The sequence below is a fragment of the Heloderma suspectum genome, chromosome 3 (assembly GCF_057233095.1).
Source record: "Heloderma suspectum isolate Gila_16-S chromosome 3, 16-S_ref, whole genome shotgun sequence".
NCBI lineage: Eukaryota > Metazoa > Chordata > Lepidosauria > Squamata > Helodermatidae > Heloderma > Heloderma suspectum.
Window position 1 is genome coordinate 31,447,250 of NC_139460.1, and position 18,422 is coordinate 31,465,671.

The 18,422-nt window shown below is 46.9% G+C and overlaps 1 protein-coding gene across 3 annotated transcripts in view; it reads right to left on the bottom strand.

Moving 5' to 3' along the window:
- Positions 1-18,422, bottom strand: part of RDX (radixin) — a 100,665-nt gene that overhangs the window by 49,849 nt on the left and 32,394 nt on the right. Inside the window, exon 1 of one of the 3 annotated variants that reach the window (XM_084842763.1) lies at positions 4,995-5,296. The exons of the other annotated variants lie outside the window; for them this stretch is intronic. The gene's annotated coding sequence lies outside the window, so the exon portion shown is untranslated. Of the gene's footprint in view, positions 1-4,994; positions 5,297-18,422 lie in introns of those variants that run through there. 3 annotated transcript variants of the gene reach the window in all.

The window sequence follows — 18,422 nt, forward strand, 5'->3', positions numbered from 1 at the left end:
CATGATAGTGCGGTCACTGAACTTATAGAATCATAGAATCATAGAATAGTAGGGTTGGAAGGGGCCTACAAGGCCATCGAGTCCAACCCCCTGCTCAATGCAGGAATCCAAGTCAGAGTATCCCTGACAAATGGCTGTCCAGCCTCGTCTTGAAGGCCTCCAGTGTGGGAGAGCCCACCACCTCCCCAGGTAATTGGTTCCATTGCCGTATTGCTCTGACACTCAGGAAGTTTTTCCTGATGTTCAGTCGGAATCTGGCTTCCTGTAACTTGAGCCCATTATTCCGTGTCCTGCACTCTGGGATGATCAAGAAGAGATCCTGGCCTTCTTCTCTGTGACAACCTTTCAAGTACTTGAAGAGTGCTATCATATCTCCCCTCAGTCTTCTCTTCTCAAGGCTAAACATGCCCAGTTCTTTCAGTCTCTCTTCATAGGGCTTTGTTTCCAGTCCCCTGATCATCTTTGTTGCCCTCCTTTGAACCCTCTCCAGCTTGTCTGCATCCTTCTTAAAGTGTGGTGCCCAGAACTGGACACAGTACTCCAGATGAGGCCTAACCAGTGCTGAGTAGAGGGGAACTAGTACTTCCCGGGATTTGGAAGCGATGCTTCTATGAATGCAGCCCAAAATAGCATTTGCCTTTTTTGCAGCCACATCACATTGTTGGCTCATATTCAGCTTGTGATCGACGACAATTCCAAGATCCTTCTCGCTCGTAGTGTGGTTGAGCCACGTATCCCCCATCTTGTAACTGTGCATTTGGTTTCTTTTTCCTAGGTGCAGAACTTGGCATTTGTCCCTATTAAATGCCATTCTGTTGTTTTCTGCCCAGCACTCCAGTCTATCCAGATCACTTTGAATTTTGTTTCTGTCTTCCAAAGTATTAGCTATCCCTCCCAATTTTGTGTCATCTGCAAATTTGATCAGCATTCCCTGCACCTCCTCCTCCAAGTCATTAATAAAAATGTTGAAGAGCACTGGGCCCAGGACTGAGCCCTGCGGTACCCCACTCGTTACCTCTCCCCAGCTTGAGAAGGTCCCATTGATAAGCACTCTTTGAGTCCGATTCTGTAGCCAACTGTGGATCCACCGGATCGTTGTTTCATCTAGCCCACTTCGAGCAAGTTTGCTCATCAGGATATCATGGGGCACTTTGTCGAAAGCTTTGCTGAAGTCGAGGTATATGATGTCTACAGCATTCCCACGGTCTACAAGGGCGGTTACCTGATCAAAAAATGAGATCAGATTTGTCTGGCAGGACTTGTTTTTGACAAATCCATGTTGGCTTCGAGTAACTTGAGCCAGACATCCTAGAGAGTGAAGTCAAGTGGGCCTTAGGAAGCATTACTAACAACAAAGCTAGTGGAGATGAAAGTATTCCAGCTGAGCTGTTTAAAATTCTAAAAGATGATGCTGTTAAAGTGCTGCATTCAATATGCCAACGAATTTGGAACACTCAACAATGGCCGCAAGACTGGAAAAGATCAGTTTACATTCCAATTCCAAAGAACGGCAACGCCAAAGAGTGTTCAAACTACCGTACAATTGCGCTCATTTCACATGCCAGCAAGGTGATGCTCAAAATCCTACAAGCTAGGCTTCAGCAGTAAGTGAACCGAGAACTACCGGAAGAACAAGTTGAGTTTCGAAGAGGCAGAGGAACTAGAGATTAAATCACCAACATTTGCTGGATCATGGAGAAAGCAAGAGAATTCCAGAAAAGCGTCTTTTTCTGCTTCATTGACTACGCTAAAGCCTTTGATTGTTTGGATCGCAACAAACTGTGGCAAATTCTTAAAGAGATGGGAGTACCAGACCACCTTACCTGTCTCCTGAGAAACCTGTACGAGGGTCAAGAAGCAACAGTAAGAACCAGACATGGATCAACCGATTGGTTCAAAATTGGGAAAGGAGTACGGCAAGGCTGTATATTGTCGCCCTGCTTATTTAACTTATATGCAGAGTACATCATGAGAAACGCCGGGTTGGATGAATCACAGGTCGGAATTAAGATTGCCAGGAGAATTATCAACAACCTCAGATACGCAGACGATACCACCCTAATGGCAGAAAGCCAAGAGGATCTCAAGAGCCTCTTGTTGAGGGTGAAAGTGGAGAGTGCAAAAGCTGGTTTGAAACTCAACATTAAAAAAACTAAGATCATGGCATCTGGCCCCATCACTTCCTGGCATATAGAAGGGGAAGAAATGGAAGCAGTGACAGATTTTACTTTCTTGGGCTCCAAGATCACCGCAGATGGTGACTGTAGCCATGAAATTCAAAGATGCTTGCTCCTTGGGAGGAAAGCTACGGCAAACCTAGACAGCATAGTAAGAATCAGAGACATCACCTTGTCGACAAAGGTCCGCATAATCAAAGCTATGGTTTTCCCAGTAGTAATATATGGCTGTGAGAGCTGGACTATAAGGAAGGCTGAGCGCTGAACAATTGATGCTTTCGAACTGTGGTGCTGAAGAAGACTCTTACAAGTCCCCTGGACTGCAAGGAAGTAAAATCAGTCCATCCTAAAGGAAATCAACCCTGACTGCTCATTGGAAGGACCGATACTGAAGCTGAAGCTCAAATATTTTGGCCACCTAATGCAAAGAGAAAACTCCCTGGAAAAGACCCTGATGCTGGGAAAGATTGAAGGCAAAAGGAGAAGGGGACGGCAGAGGATGAGATGGCTACGTAGCATCACCGATGCAATTAATATGGACTTGAGGACACTCCGGGAGAGAGCGCAGAACAGGAAGGCCTGGCGTGCTATGGTCCATGGGGTCACCAAGAGTCGGACACGACAGAATGACTGAACAACAACAAATAAATAAAAGGCTGTTTAAATCCCACTGAAGTCAATTGGACTTACAAGCCTGTGTGGAGAACTGCAGCCAAAGTTTACAAGACCTAACTTTTAACTTTCATTACTTTATTCAGAAGCTTATCACTATTAAGGAGATTTTCATAAAACACTGACCCAAATAATGTACAATAGGGTTATTGTACTCACTACATAAAACAATAAAGTAAAAAGCCAAACACCACTAAAATGTAGATTTGTTTTCAACAATAGACAGCATCAATATTTGGAGCTGTTTCATATGAGGTCATTCCTTATTATTTGTCTGTTCTGAGTGTTCTTATTATGAACACGTGACTAGCGAATGGGTGCCCAACCATACAAGGGCTAAAATTCTGCTCATTGGGTTTGCAAAATTCTGCCCAATTCTGTTGGGTTTTGCAAAACTGTGGAAGTTTCAACTATCTGTGCCCCATGTTATTAAAAGCAGAACACACCCACCCAGCATAGTGCAGGTCATCTCTAGTTTAATTTCTAATACTTTTGAGTTCTCCTGATTTTTGATCTACTATGAGGTTAGTTCACCAACTCTGTGCCTTCTTATTCTGGGATATAAATTTCAGCCCTCAACCAGCAAAACAAATTATAAAAGGGGAAGACATATAGAGCCTGGAAAGCCATTTCTGACCCCAATGTGCCAACAGTTATTGCTTCCTCCAGTTGTTGGCAGCCTCTCTAGACTTTCCCCCTCCTTCTGAGATTGTGAAGGATAAAGGGTTGGGTAGAAGTTTGGCAGCTGCTGACATGAGGAACGTGTTAACAATGTACTTGTTCCCATTTGCAATGAGAAGCCAAGCCATGTGGTAGAGATGCTTAGTTCAGACCCCCCCCCTTTCCCTAAGGACCCCTTTTCCCTCTCCCTTATAACTCTAACCATCATTAACTTCACCATACATGCAGAGGGAGAGCAAATAACCAGCACCTTGATCATTCTTAGACAGCAGTTTGTTAAACAAGAAAATAAGCCCCACATATAATTCCATCGGAGCTTGCTTCCAAGCAGATGTGCTTAAGCCCTGAGTGTTAAAAGACTTGCAGCCGGATCTCACAGATATTTATTCAGAAGCAACTCTCACTGACTTTGATAGGACTTATTCCCCAGTAAGGGCATTCAGGATTAAATTGTGATTTCATCAAGTATATTCAATGAATACTTATTTCAAAGTAAACATGCATAAGATCAGGTTGTTTGGCTGCAATCCTAAGGCTTTAAGCTAAAGCACACTTGTTCAGTAGTTAAGTCGTGTCCAACTCTTCGTGACCCCATGGACCATAGCACGCCAGGCCTTCCTGTCCTCCGCTTGTTGTATTATGTTAAGGGTACTTACTTCTGAACAAACATGCCTTGGACTGCAGCCTTAGAGCCCTCCCACTCTTTCCCCTTGAGAAGCAAAGAAATCCAAGTTGAGGAAAGCTGGCTTTGGGTGGAAATATGCACATTAGAAGAGGTCTGCACCCTAATTTCATATGGATATACGTCAGAAACTTTTTATATGGATATACTTTTTTCTCCTCCTCCCTGCCAATCCCTTGTCCTTCTGTGTCATGTCTTTTAGACTGTAAGTCTTGAGAACAGGGGCTGACTTATTATTACTCCACGTAAGCCTCTCTGGGTGCCAGGGAGCGGTGGGGGTGCTGAAGAGCGGAATAAAATGCTGTAAATGAATAGAAAATAAATAAAGCGCACAACCCTTTCGTTTACTGCCATCACCTGCATGGACCAGTGACACTCTCACATACCAGCCCTCAAGGGCAGGAAGAAGGAAAAGGCGGGGAAGGGGGAGCAGACGGAGCCCATGCAAGGAGATACCTGGGCGGGGGGAGAGGGCTGGGGGAGCTACGTCGCCGTCAGGAGAAGGAGGGATCGTGGTGGGCGAAGGCGGGCGAGGCGTTTCCGCCCTCCAAAAATAAATAAATAAATTTTGCCACCTCCTGCACATCCACCTCAGCTTGTGCAAGAGGAACCGGGGCAGTTTCTTCCATTTATGTCCCAGGTTGTGAGTCGTGAGGAGGAGGGGAGGAGGAGGAGGAGAGGGGGGGGCTGAAGGACAAGGCGAGCCGTGGCCTAGCGGCAGCAGCAGCACCATAAGAAGGTCGACGCGAGTCACTCTGGCCCCGCCTGCTTTCCCCCCTCACCTGGCGGGGCTGAGGCGCCCGGGGCCGGCGAGCTCTCTTCGGCTGCAGCTTCCCGTGCGGCGCCCACCGAGTTTGGTCCGACGGGAGCGGGCGGAGGACGAGGGCTGCGCAGCCGGCCGAGAGGCGCCGCGGGGCCGCTCCGAGCGTCACGCGCTCCCGGCTCTCCTCCTCCTCCTCCTCCTCCTCGGAGCTCGCTGGTGCCGCGGGCCCTGCTGCAGGAGAGGCGCGACAGAGCGGCAGCGCCGCGTCCCGCTGACAGGTCCGCAATATGGCGGCGGCCGTCGTTTGGATTTTTCCTCCCTGTCAGAGCCGTTGGCGCCTCCGCGGGCCTAGCGGGCATGCGCGGGCGGGGACGGGAGCACGCGCGCTTCGGCGGGGTGAGGCGGCTGCCCTCACGTCTGCTTGGGAGCGCGCGGAAGGGACCGGGGGCGCGGAAGGGACCGGCTGGCTGGCTGGGAAGGTCGGAGCGTGAGAGCCGAATCGTGGGGTCTCGTGGCGTGAGAAGGGAGGGGCGGACGGACGGACGGAGGGAGTGGGGGCTCCTGGAGGAGGTCCGGAGGTGGTGGTAGCCGGCAGAGGAAGAATCTCCGGGTTGCAGGGCTATTATGCACACTTTACTTCCGAGTAAAGGCGGATGGAATCGAACTGTAATCGTCTGCACGCTTAGGCAGCCGGAATCCATGCACGTGATTGCTCGGGAGTAAGCCCCACACGGAATTAAATGGGAACTACGCTAGGCACGTGTTTGCTCCGGAGTAAGCCCCACTGCATTAAATAGAGAAGGGTCGTAGCTCAGTGGGCGGAGCACATGTTTTGCATGCAGAAGGTTCCCGGTCAATTCCCATCTTCTCCAAATAGGGCTGGAAAAACTCCTGCTTGAAATCCTGGAGAGAGCTGCTGCCAGCCAAGTGTTCACAATACCTGTAGTCTGACTCACTGGCCAGGTTCGGACAATCAGCGGGGGAAATAACGCAACGTCCGTTTGTATCCTCTGCTCCTGCATGTGCCAGTCGCAGGACTGGGATGAACTTAATTATCCACATGTGGGTTGCTGTGTCATCCGAACCCAGCACGTGCTTTGGGTGTAGTTCATCCACCCTACAACCCATAGTTTGCAGTAGGGGTTGTAGGGTGGGTGAAAAGTCACTACGCCTGCACTGGGTTTGGATGACACAGCAAGCTGCGACACGGCACAGGAGTGGCGCAGAGTGGTAGGCAGCAGTATTGCAACTGAAACTCCCCTCAACCTGAGTTCGATCCCAGCGGAAGCTGGGTTCCAGGTAGCTGGCTCAGGTCAACTTAGCCTTCCATCTTTCCGAGGTCGGTAAAATGAGTACCCAGATTGCTGGGGGAAAGGTAGTCACGTCTGGGGAGGCAATGGCAAACCACCCCGCTATAGTCTGCCATGAAAATGCCAGCGTAAGCAGGCGTCCCTCTAGGGGTCAGTAATGACCCGGTGCTTGCACAGGAGGAACCTTTCCTTTTCCTTCAGTTTATGAGACCAGCACGCACCGTGGGGGGGGGGGGCAACAACCAACGCTGTATCGTTTCCCCCACTGATCATCTGAACCCGGCCACTGTAAGGAAACAGTAAGAGGGGAAGGCACTAATGTGTCACATGATAGAGAGAAGATGTTCCCAAGTGCCTGGAAAAACTTTTTATTGGGCCCAACGTGTTTTGGAAAGAAATTACCATCCTCAAGCATCACTTACCTTTCTTCAAATATACAACAGAAAACCTTATACATTGTTTTGCAGTGGTCCAACTTTAGTAAGTGCTGTCATAGATAATTGCCTGGTGCCATTTAGCAGCACAGCAAGACATGATACACAGCACAGCATGCAATGAAACCTCTGTTTCTAAATGCATGGCCCTGCCACATCCCCATAACCAACATGGGCCTAGGTGAGAGTAAATACCGGACTTCATGAAACCCCTGAAGAAACCATGTTCTGGGTCCCATTCAAGGCATTAAATCAGCCCAAGGAATTCCAGCCTGGCACACTAGGTTGACGTGTATTGTACAGTTAGATAGAAATAATGCAGGACTATGCCAAGTCAACAGAGAATCCACAGTCAAAGAAAGACCCATTTGTGCAGTAAATGACTAACTAAAAACACAACCTCTAACACCCGCTTCTCAAAGTGACACTGTGTCTTTGGGACTAGTATAAACCCCTTTGCAGGGCCACTTCTAGACAGTAAATGGCTTATTTAAAGAACAGCCCAGAATGCCTGATTCAGAGGCTTCCAAGGTACTACTTAGACCAGGCCTGTGCGGTCGCCCTGCCTCATTCACAGAATTTTATTCATGGCTCTGACAACATCTTCAATTTGTAACAATACATTTGTAATTTATTGTTGTATGCAAGCAACACCTGCTGAAATACCCTCTCCTACACAACTACTTGCTGATAGCTTGTGGAGGATGGGCGGGGGGAGAGAGAAATGGAATGGAGTATCCTGGAAAAGGACACGGCTGGCTGGCCAGAACCCTGAACAGGAGTATTACACACTACATTGTTTTGCAGTGGTCCAACTTTAGTAAATGCTGTCATAGACAATTGCCTGATGCCATTTAGCGGCACAGCAAGACATGATATACAGCACAGCATGCAATGAAGCTACTTGAATTTTCCCCCCTCTTTCCATGTTGGTCAATACCAGTGGCCCCCTCCTTCAGTTAGTTTACCTTCTCACCACCATTGTCAGCTGCTATTGCTCCTCATCCTTGTTTTCATTATTGCCACTGCTTGCTTGACAAGCAGACAGCCATCGAGCAAGTAGGCAGTGGCATCTACTGCTTCTCATTACCACTGTTGTCTGGACCAGAGCAAGAAGCAGGTGAACAAGCAGGTTGTGATGGTGATGAGGAGGCAGAACTCCAGGGGGGTCTTGTCAGTGGGCCCTGCTGGGGTGTGGGCCCTAAGCAGGTGCACTACCCTTGATGCAATCCCTGTCAATACATATACAAGGCAGGTTTCCCATTCTTCCTCTGCTCTGCCACCTAAACTTATTGTGACCCAGAGAAATTCAGAGTCCTTACACAACTAGTGTTGAATGTTGTCCTTTGTGAACTACCCCCCCCCGCCCCTTCCCAAGGGTAGCAGCCACACAGAGATGTAGGGTACAGGTGGGAGCCAAGTTTTTCTTATTGTTTTCTTTTGGTTTTGGATAAAGTACAGTTCAAGCTGCACACAGCATAGCAGGAAAGACATAATTCACTATGAAGGAAGCAGAGAGCTAGTTGAATTCTGAGTCATGTAGGAGCTATTAATATAACTTGCCCCTGGCAGTCTTCTGAAGGCTGAGGGAAGAAGAGAGAGAGGATTTCCAATCAGAAGGAAGAACAAGAAGAGAAAGAGTTTGAGATGAGAAAAAAATCTCATTGCAAGGAAGCACATTGTAAAGATGTCCCTCAGGAAATTGTGGAGGCTCTATAATTAAAGTCATTTAAAATTAGTCAGGGCAAATCACAGATAGATATATTGTGGTATGAAGAAGCCTGCATGTTCAAAAGAGGCAGAGCAAGTATACATTAGGCATCTTAATGAGTCATTTTCATTTCTATAATGTTGTGTTGTTCAGTTATTCAGTCGTGTCTGACGCTTCGTGACCCCATGGACCATAGCACGCCAGGCCTTCCTGTCCTGCGCTCTCTCCCGGAGTGTGCTCAAGTCCATATTCATTGCATCGGTGATGCTATCTAGCCATCTCATCCTCTGCCGTCCCCTTCTCCTTTTGCCTTCAGTCTTTCCCAGCATCAGGGTCTTTTCCAGAGTTTTCTCTTCGCATTAGGTGGCCAAAATATTTGAGCTTCAGCTTCAGTATCTGTCCTTCCAATGAGCACTCAGGATTGATTTCCTTTAGGATGGACTGATTTGACCTCCTTGCAGTCCAGGGGACTTGTAAGAGTCTTCTCCAGCACCACAGTTTGAAAGCATCAATTCTTCAGTGCTCAGCCTTCCTTATAGTCCAGCTCTCACAGCCATACATTACTACTGGGAAAACCGTAGCTTTGACTGTACAGACCTTTGTCAGCAAGGTGATGTCTCTGCTTCTTACTATGCTGTCTAGGTTTGCCATAGCTTTCCTCCCAAGGAGCAAGCGTCTTTTAATTTCATGGCTACAGTCACCGTCTGCGGTGATCTTGGAGCCCAAGAAAGTAAAATCTGTCACTGCTTCCATTTCTTCCCCTTCTATATGCCAGGAAGTGACAGGGCCAGATGCCATGATCTTAGTTTTTTTAATGTTGAGTTTCAAACCAGCTTTTGCACTCTCCTCTTTCACCCTCAACAAGAGGCTCTTGAGATCCTCTTGGCTTTCTGCCATTAGGGTGGTATCGTCTGCATATCGGAGGTTGTTGATAATTCTCCCTGCAATCTTAATTCCGACCTGTGATTCATCCAACCCGGCGTTTCTCATGATGTACTCTGCATATAAGTTAAATAAGCAGGGTGACGTTATGCAGCCTTGTCGTACTCCTTTCCCAATTTTGAACCAATCGGTTGTTCCATGTCTGGTTCTTACTGTTGCTTCTTGACCCTCATACAGGTTTCTCAGGAGACAGGTAAGGTGGTCTGGTACTCCCATCTCTTTAAGAATTTGCCACAGTTTGTTGTGATCCACACAATCAAAGGCTTTAGCGTAGTCAATGAAGCAGAAATAGACACTTTTCTGGAATTCTCTTGCTTTCTCCATGATCCAGCGAATGTTGGTGATTTGATCTCTAGTTCCTCTGCCTCTTCAAAACCCAGCTTGTACTTCCGGTAGTTCTTGGTTCGCATACTGCTGAAGCCTAGCTTGTAGGATTTTGAGCATCACCTTGCTGGCATGTGAAATGAGTGCAATTGTATGGTAGTTTGAACACTCTTTGGCGTTGCCCTTCTTTGGAATTGGAATGTAAACTGACCTTTTCCAGTCTTGCGGCCACTGTTGAGTGTTCCAAATTTGTTGGCATATTGAGTGCAGCACTTTAACAGCATCATCTTTTAGGATTTTAAATAGCTCAGCTGGAATACTGTCATCTCCGCTAGCTTTGTTGTTACTAATGCTTCCTAAGGCCCGCTTGACTTCACTCTCGAGGATGTCTGGCTCAAGTTCAGTGACTGCACTATCATGGCTATCAGGGACATTCAGATCTTTCCTGTATAGTTCTTCTGTGTATTCTTGCCACCTCTTCTTAATCTCATCTGCTTCTGTTAGGTCCCTGCCTTCTTTGTCCTTGATCATGCCCGTCTTTGCACAAAACGTTCTCTTGATATCTCCAATTTTCTTGAAGAGATCTCTAGTCTTTCCCATTCTGTTGTTTTCCTCGATTTCTTTGCATTGTTCATTGAAGAAGGCCTTCGTGTCTCTCCTTCCTATTCTCTGCATTCAGTTGGATATATCTTCCCCTTTCTCCCTTGCTTTTCGCTTCCCTTCTTTCCTCAGCTACTTGTAAAGCCTCATCAGACAGCCACTTGGCTTTCTTGCATTGCTTTTTCTTTGGGATGGATTGAGTTGCTGCCTCCTGAACAATGTTACGGACCTCCGTCCATAGTTCCTCAGGCACTCTGTCTATCAGGTCTAATCCCTGAAATCTATTCCTCACCTCCACTGTATATTCATCAGGGATATGATTTAGGTCATACCTGAATGGTTTAGTAGTTTTCCCTACGTTCTTCAATTTAAGCCGAAATTTTGCAAGAAGCAGCTCATGATCTGAGCCACAGTCAGCTCCAGGTCTTGTTTTGACTGACTGTATAGAGCTTCTCCATCTTTGGCTGCAAAGGACATAATCAATCTGATTTCGATATTGACCATCTGGTGATGTCCATGTGTAGAGTTGCCTCTTGTGATGTTGGAAAAGAGTGTTTGCTATGATCAGCGTGTTCTCTTGGCAAAACTCTATTAGCTTTTGTCCTGCTTCATTTTGTACACCAAGGCCATGCCTGCCTGTTATCCCGGTGATTTCTTGACTTCCTACTTTAGCATTCCAATCCCCTATGATGGAGAGGACATCTTTTTTTGGTGTTAGTTCTAGAAGATGTTGTAGGTCTTCATAGAACCGATCAACCTCAGCTTCTTCAGCCTCAGTGGTTGGGGCATAGACTTGAATTACTGTGATGTTGAATGGTTTGCCTTGGATTCGTACTGAGATCATTCTATCATTTTTAAGATTGTACCCCAGTACTGCTTTTCCCACCCTTTTGTTGACTATGAGTGCTACTCCATTTCTTCTAAGGGATTCTTGCCCACAGTAGTAGATATGATGGTCACCTGAATTAAATTCGCCCATGCTTGTCCATTTTAGTTCGCTGATTCCCAAGATGTCGATGTTCAATATTGCCACGTTACGCAAGCCCCTTCACCACAACAAGGCAGTGATCCATGAAGGGGGATAATAAAGGAGAACAATTAATTCCAGTGGTACAGGTTTTTAATCCATATATTTAGGGCTTTTTTATTCAGTATTTTTAATGTTCAAAACATAAACATATGTCATTGACAAACAACAATAATATTACAACCCTGTTTGTGCGGTACACCAGGCTCACCATGGGTTATTTAACCTATGATGAGCCATGGCACATGCCAGGCACCATTTTGAATATGCAACCCCCAGTGGAATTGCGCCATGTCATCTCAGCCTGGGCACTGGGGGTGATTGCCAGGTTCAGACAACATGCTGCAACCCCACTGGGGGCTGCATATATAAAATGTTGCCCAGAGTCTCATGCAAAGGAACCCATGGCTTCTTTCACCTAGTGCTCAAAAAAGAAATTTAGAGGAAATGGATGTAGTAAGTTTTCAAGTCTAGGTAAACAGATTGGTTAGATGGTTTGAGGCTGGAGTGCCATTAAAAGGCAGTAAATTGTCAGTTTGTTTGTTGTTATCTTCTTACCCCCATATCAGTGGTCACCTTTTGGATTTACTGGCTCAGCAACAAAATATCTTGGGCTGTTTATTTCTCTTATTGTGTTTGTAATTGTTTTTATGCTATGTTTTAATTAAGATTTTAATCTGGATTTCATTGTTAGCCACCTTGAGAGCCAGTTTTTGGCGAAAAGGAAGGGTATAAATTAAATAAATAAACTGTATGTAAAGTTCCCTTGACAATATGTTAAAATGGGCATTTCTCCACCTAACAATAGTCCCTTATTCCCAAATAAATTGAGCCACTCCAAAGATATATATCATACAGCACCCTTCCTCAACCTGGGGCCTTCCAGATGTGTTGGACTACAACTCTCATAAACTCAGGGATTGTGGGAGTTGTAGCCCAACACATGTGGAAAGCATATAGCAGGCTGGGGAAGATAACCATATGGCCTCCCAGCTTCCTTTTGGGCTACAACTCCACTATGCCATTTGCGTTCCCTTTATTTTTTTTTTGCTGTAATAGCCTACGTAAATATTTACGTAAGCTAAAACAACAACAAAAAAGGGAATGCAAATGGCGGCCGCCGTAGCCGCCGCCATTTGCGTTCGCTCTTTGTTTTTTGCCGTGATAGGCTACGTAAATATTTACGTAGCCTATCACGGCAAAATACAAGGACGCAAATGGCGGCGGCTACGGCAGCCGCCATTTGCATCCCTGCAGGCTGCCCAGCAGCTGGATGTCCAGCTGCGGGCAGCCCTGGCCAGCAGCTCTGCGGAATATCCGCGGAGCGGAGCCGGCCAGAGAGAATTTCGCGGGGAGGGATGGAGCACCTCCCCACCACCACGAATGTCACCCTTCAAAAAGGTAAGTGACTTTCGTACATCCCTAGACACGGAGGAAGCAATCCTATGGCCACTAGTCAGCGGCTGTTGTTGTTCAGTCATTCAGTCGTGTCCGACTCTTCGTGACCCCATGGACCATAGCACGCCAGGCCTTCCTGTCCTGCGCTCTCTCCCGGAGCGTGCTCAAGTCCATATTAATTGCATCATTGATGCTATCTAGCCATCTCATCCTCTGCCGTCCCCTTCTCCTTTTGCCTTCAGTCTTTCCCAGCATCAGGGTCTTTTCCAGAGAGTTTTCTCTTCGCATTAGGTGGCCAAAATATTTGAGCTTCAGCATCAGTATCTGTCCTTCCAATGGGCACTCAGGGTTGATTTCCTTTAGGAAATCAGCAGCTACACAGCCATAGGATATCTGGTTTTCCAGGAACTGACCTTCCCCCCCTTCTGTGCTGTCTCGCAGGCAGCGCGGAATGGCCCCATGCTCTGCACTCACAAGAGAGTGCGGAGTGGCTGAAATGGGGCATTCCAGAGGGGCGTTCTGGGGGGGGAGTGCGGAAATGCTGGTAAGATACATCCTATGTATCGTTCGGCAGCCTCCACCCCTGCCCTGCCCTCCCGCAGCTAGGCAGCTGAAATCAGCTATCTAGCCGCAAATGCAGGGCAGGAGAAGTGCAGAGGGAACAATCCCCTCCCCGCTTCTCCTGCTCTGCATTTGATAGGCAGTCGCCTCCAAATTTGGAGGCAGCCGCCTATCTGCATAGGATTGTGCCCTTACTACCTTACCTGGCACATCCTCAAGCATTTATTGAGTCTTGATTGAGATAGATAGATATATAGGGCTGTATAGTTTTATAGTCTTGTAGAAAAGGTAGGGCAAGGCAAGGTGGTGTGGGTTGGCGGGAATCTATGGCAGCTAAAGCAATTCTTTTTTAATTTACACTATCTACCTTTAACACCCACCAGTGGCAGGTACTTTTAGCTTTAAATGTGTTTTATTGACTCAGGAGATTAGATTAGCCTGAGCACACAGGGTTTTATTTTGTTTTTAAAAAAGAACCCAGCCAAAGTGATATTAAAAATAAATGCCCGTATTTGAGATCTTCCATTGCTTCTTAAAACTGACTGAAAAACGCTGACCTGTTACAAACAGCAGGCTCGCTATTCACATTACAATTTTAAATCAAAGGAGCACTTTTGAAAGTCACACCTGCGTTTGAAATGGCATATCGATTTATGAGAAAGGTGCCATATGTGGAGATCTAGGAGTATTTCAATATGCCAGTGCCTTTCTGACAATATCGTTCTGATCCAAAGGTGCACATGTCTGTTTCCCGCCTCCCAGCTGAGCAGAGCAGAGCAGAGCAAGCTGCTCCAGCTGGTCCAGGGACTACAGAAGCAGGCAAGCTCCCAGAGAGCGAGCGAACAGAGTGAGCGAACAGGGGGAGCAAACAGGAGTTGGCCAGGGGAGTTCGGCAGGGGAGGTCAAGGGGGAGGCCCCTAACATTTTTTTTTTAACTAACTTTTTCCCATTTATTTGTCTTGTAACACACACTTCCACACCAGTGGGACTCTGCTTTTAACCTCTACTGAGTAGAGGAGCAGGCACAGGCTAGTCTAGAACAATCACAAAGCTAGACACAAAAAGGGAAAAGGGGCTATGGAAGGACAAGACTCTCCAGTGGTGGTGACCTGCAAGGTGTGTGCCATGTTTGTTTTCTTGCCTGAGAACAACATGGCCTACACCTGCAACAAGTGCAAGTTGATCACACTGCTGGAGGAAAAAGTAAGTGGACTGGAGCGGCGACTGTCAACCCTCTGGGGAATAAGAGAACACGAAGAGTTCTTGGACAGAATGGGGGAACTACAGCAGGAAAGGGCAGACCAGAAGCTTGAAGAGCAACAGCAAGATGAGGCAGAAGTGGGAAATGCTGAGGAGAAGAAAAATGGAGTAGAGGATACTCCTTGGAAAACGGTGACAGTTAGGAGAAGAAGAACTAGACGCCACTCTGCACCAGTGGAAGCAGTGGAGCTGTGGAACCGATTCCAGGTACTTGCAGATGAGACTGGAGGACAGCCTGCAGAGGAAGAATGACAGGGGAACCTGCATGAGAGTGAGCAAGAGGCTAAAGGTCAGTCAAACAGAGGCGATGAAACCCAGGCCTACAAGAAGAAGAAGAGAAGAGTGGTAGTAGTGGGAGACTCCTTGCTGCGTGGGATCGAGACCCAAGTATGTCGCGAAGACCCGTGGACTCGCCAGGTATGTTGTCTCCCGGGAGGACAGATTAGAGACGTGACTGAAAGGTTGCCTGCACTCATAAAGCCCACTGACAGGTATCCCTTTCTTCTCATCCATGTGGGAACAAATGATACCGCCAAGCGGAGCTACGAAGAGATCACGTCAGACTTTGAAGCTTTGGGAAGGAAACTCAAGAACTTTGGGGCCCAGATAGTTTTCTCATCCATCCTTCCAGTAGTTAGAAGAGGGATAGAAAGGGAACGAAAAATACTCCGGGTGAATGACTGGCTACGAAGGTGGTGCCGACGAGAGAGATTTGGATTCTGGGACCACGGGCTATACTTCCTGGAAGATGGGCTGTTGGCTAGGGATGGGTTGCACCTCACAAAGGCTGGGAAGAATGTGTTTGGCCACAGCATGAAGAACTTCATCAGGAGGGCTTTAAACTGAATCCTACGGGGAAGGGAGATGTAATGTTGGGGGTAACAATGGACGTAGGCGCATGCACTGCAATGGAGAGAACAGCGCTGATAGCACCCAATAATAGTCTTCAGACACATGTAGGAAGAAAGCCAGACTATGAAGCACATGGTCTTCGATGTCTATATACTAATGCCCAGAGTATGGGAAACAAACAGAACGAACTTGAACTCTTAATACAGGAGGGAAATTATGACTTGATAGGTATAACTGAGACTTGGTGGGATGACTCTCATGACTGGAATACAGCAGTTGAAGGATATAACTTGTTCAAAAAGAACAGGAGGAACAGAAAGGGAGGCGGGGTTGCACTGTATGTGAAAAATACATATCTCTGCACAGAAATACAGGAGGAGGAGCTTGGTAGCCCCATCGAGAGCATCTGGGTTGAAATAAATGGAGCAAAGAATAAAAGGAACCTGGTGGTCGGAGTCTACTACCGGCCACCCAATCAAGGAGAAGCCAAGGATGAAACTTTTGAAAAGCAAATAGCCAATGTTTTAAGGAAGCATGATGTAGTAGTAATGGGGGACTTCAATTTCCCCGATATTTGTTGGGAGACAAATTCTGCAAAACATGGCCCCTCCAGGAAATTCCTGACTTGTGTGGCAGATAACTTCCTCCTACAGAAAGTAGAGGAAGGAACTAGAGGATCGGCTATCCTTGACTTGATCCTAACCAACAGAGATGACTTAGTGGATAAAGTAGCAGTTACAGGAACTCTGGGGGAAAGCGACCATGTTGTACTTGAGTTCTTGGTTCTAAGGGAAGCAAAAGCCGAGTGTACTCAAACGCGTACCCTGGATTTTAGGAAAGCTGATTTTAATAAACTCAGAACAATGATCAGTAAGGTCCCATGGCAAACAATGCTAGCGAGAAAAGGAGTCCAAGATGGGTGGGAACTTTTAAAAAAGGAAATTCTCAAGGCACAATCACAAACAATTCCAACAAGAAGAAAAGGTGGAAGACAACAGAAGAAGCCAATGTGGCTTCACAAAAAGCTTAGGGATGACCTGAAAACAAAAAAGGACACATATAGGAAGTGGAAAGAAGGCCAAGTAACAAAGGAAGAGTACAGGCAGGTAGCACAGAATTGCAGGGATGGCGTCAGGAAGGCTAAAGCGGAGAACGAGGTGAGGTTAGCGAGGGATGCTAAAAACAACAAAAAGGCTTTCTTCAGCTACGTGCATAGTAAAAGGCAGAGGAAAGAAATGGTGGTTCAGCTATTAAATAAGGATGGCAAAATGATAACAGATGACAAAGAAAAGGCAGAGGTGCTCAATTCCTACTTTGGCTCAGTCTTCTCCCAAAAGAGGGTCTATGACCCCCCTGGCAAAGGCGAAGTACAGGCTGAAGGGGCAGGATTGCAGCTTGAGATCGACAGGCATATGGTCAAGGAACACCTCATTACTTTGAATGAGTTCAAATCTCCAGGGCCAGATGAACTGCATCCTAGAGTCATAAAGGAACTGGCAGAAGAACTCTCAGAACCTCTGTCTATTCTCTTTGAGAAATCATGGAGGACCGGAGAAGTGCCAGATGACTGGAGGAGGGCTAACGTTGTCCCTATCTTCAAAAAGGGTAAAAAGGAGGAACCTGGGAACTACAGACCAGTCAGTCTGACATCAATCCCTGGGAAAATTCTGGAGCAGATCATAAAGCAATCCATCTGGAAGCACCTTGACAACAATGCCGTGATTACTCGAAGCCAACATGGATTTGTCAAAAACAAGTCCTGCCAGACAAATCTGATCTCATTTTTTGATCAAGTCACCTCCCTTGTAGACCGTGGGAATGCTGTAGACATCATATACCTCGACTTCAGCAAAGCTTTCGACAAAGTGCCCCATGATATCCTGATGAGCAAACTTGCTCGAAGTGGGCTAGATGAAACAACGATCATGTGGATCCACAGTTGGCTACAGAATCGGACTCAAAGAGTGCTTATCAATGGGACCTTCTCAAGCTGGGGAGAGGTAACGAGTGGGGTACCGCAGGGCTCAGTCCTGGGCCCAGTGCTCTTCAACATTTTTATTAATGACTTGGAGGAGGAGGTGCAGGGAATGCTGATCAAATTTGCAGATGACACAAAATTGGGAGGGATAGCTAATACTTTGGAAGACAGAAACAAAATTCAAAGTGATCTGGATAGACTGGAGTGCTGGGCAGAAAACAACAGAATGGCATTTAATAGGGACAAATGCCAAGTTTTGCACCTAGGAAAAAGAAACCAAATGCACAGTTACAAGATGGGGGATACGTGGCTCAACCACACTACGAGCGAGAAGGATCTTGGAATTGTCGTCGATCACAAGCTGAATATGAGCCAACAATGTGATGTGGCTGCAAAAAAGGCAAATGCTATTTTGGGCTGCATTAATAGAAGCATCGCTTCCAAATCCCGGGAAGTACTAGTTCCCCTCTACTCAGCACTGGTTAGGCCTCATCTGGAGTACTGTGTCCAGTTCTGGGCACCACACTTTAAGAAGGATGCAGACAAGCTGGAGAGGGTTCAAAGGAGGGCAACAAAGATGATCAGGGGACTGGAAACAAAGCCCTATGAAGAGAGACTGAAAGAACTGGGCATGTTTAGCCTTGAGAAGATAAGACTGAGGGGAGATATGATAGCACTCTTCAAGTACTTGAAAGGTTGTCACAGAGAAGAAGGCCAGGATCTCTTCTTGATCACCCCAGAGTGCAGGACACGGAATAATGGGCTCAAGTTACAGGAAGCCAGATTCCGGCTGAACATCAGGAAAAACTTCCTGAGTGTCAGAGCAATACGGCAATGGAACCAATTACCTGGGGAGGTGGTGGGCTCTCCCACACTGGAGGCCTTTAAGACGAGGCTGGACAGCCATTTGTCAGGGATGCTCTGACTTGGATTCTTGCATTGAGCAGGGGGTTGGACTCGATGGCCTTGTAGGCCCCTTCCAACCCTACTATTATACTACTATTCTATGATTCTATGTGGGGCAAGTGAGACTGTGAAAATCCCAGTTAA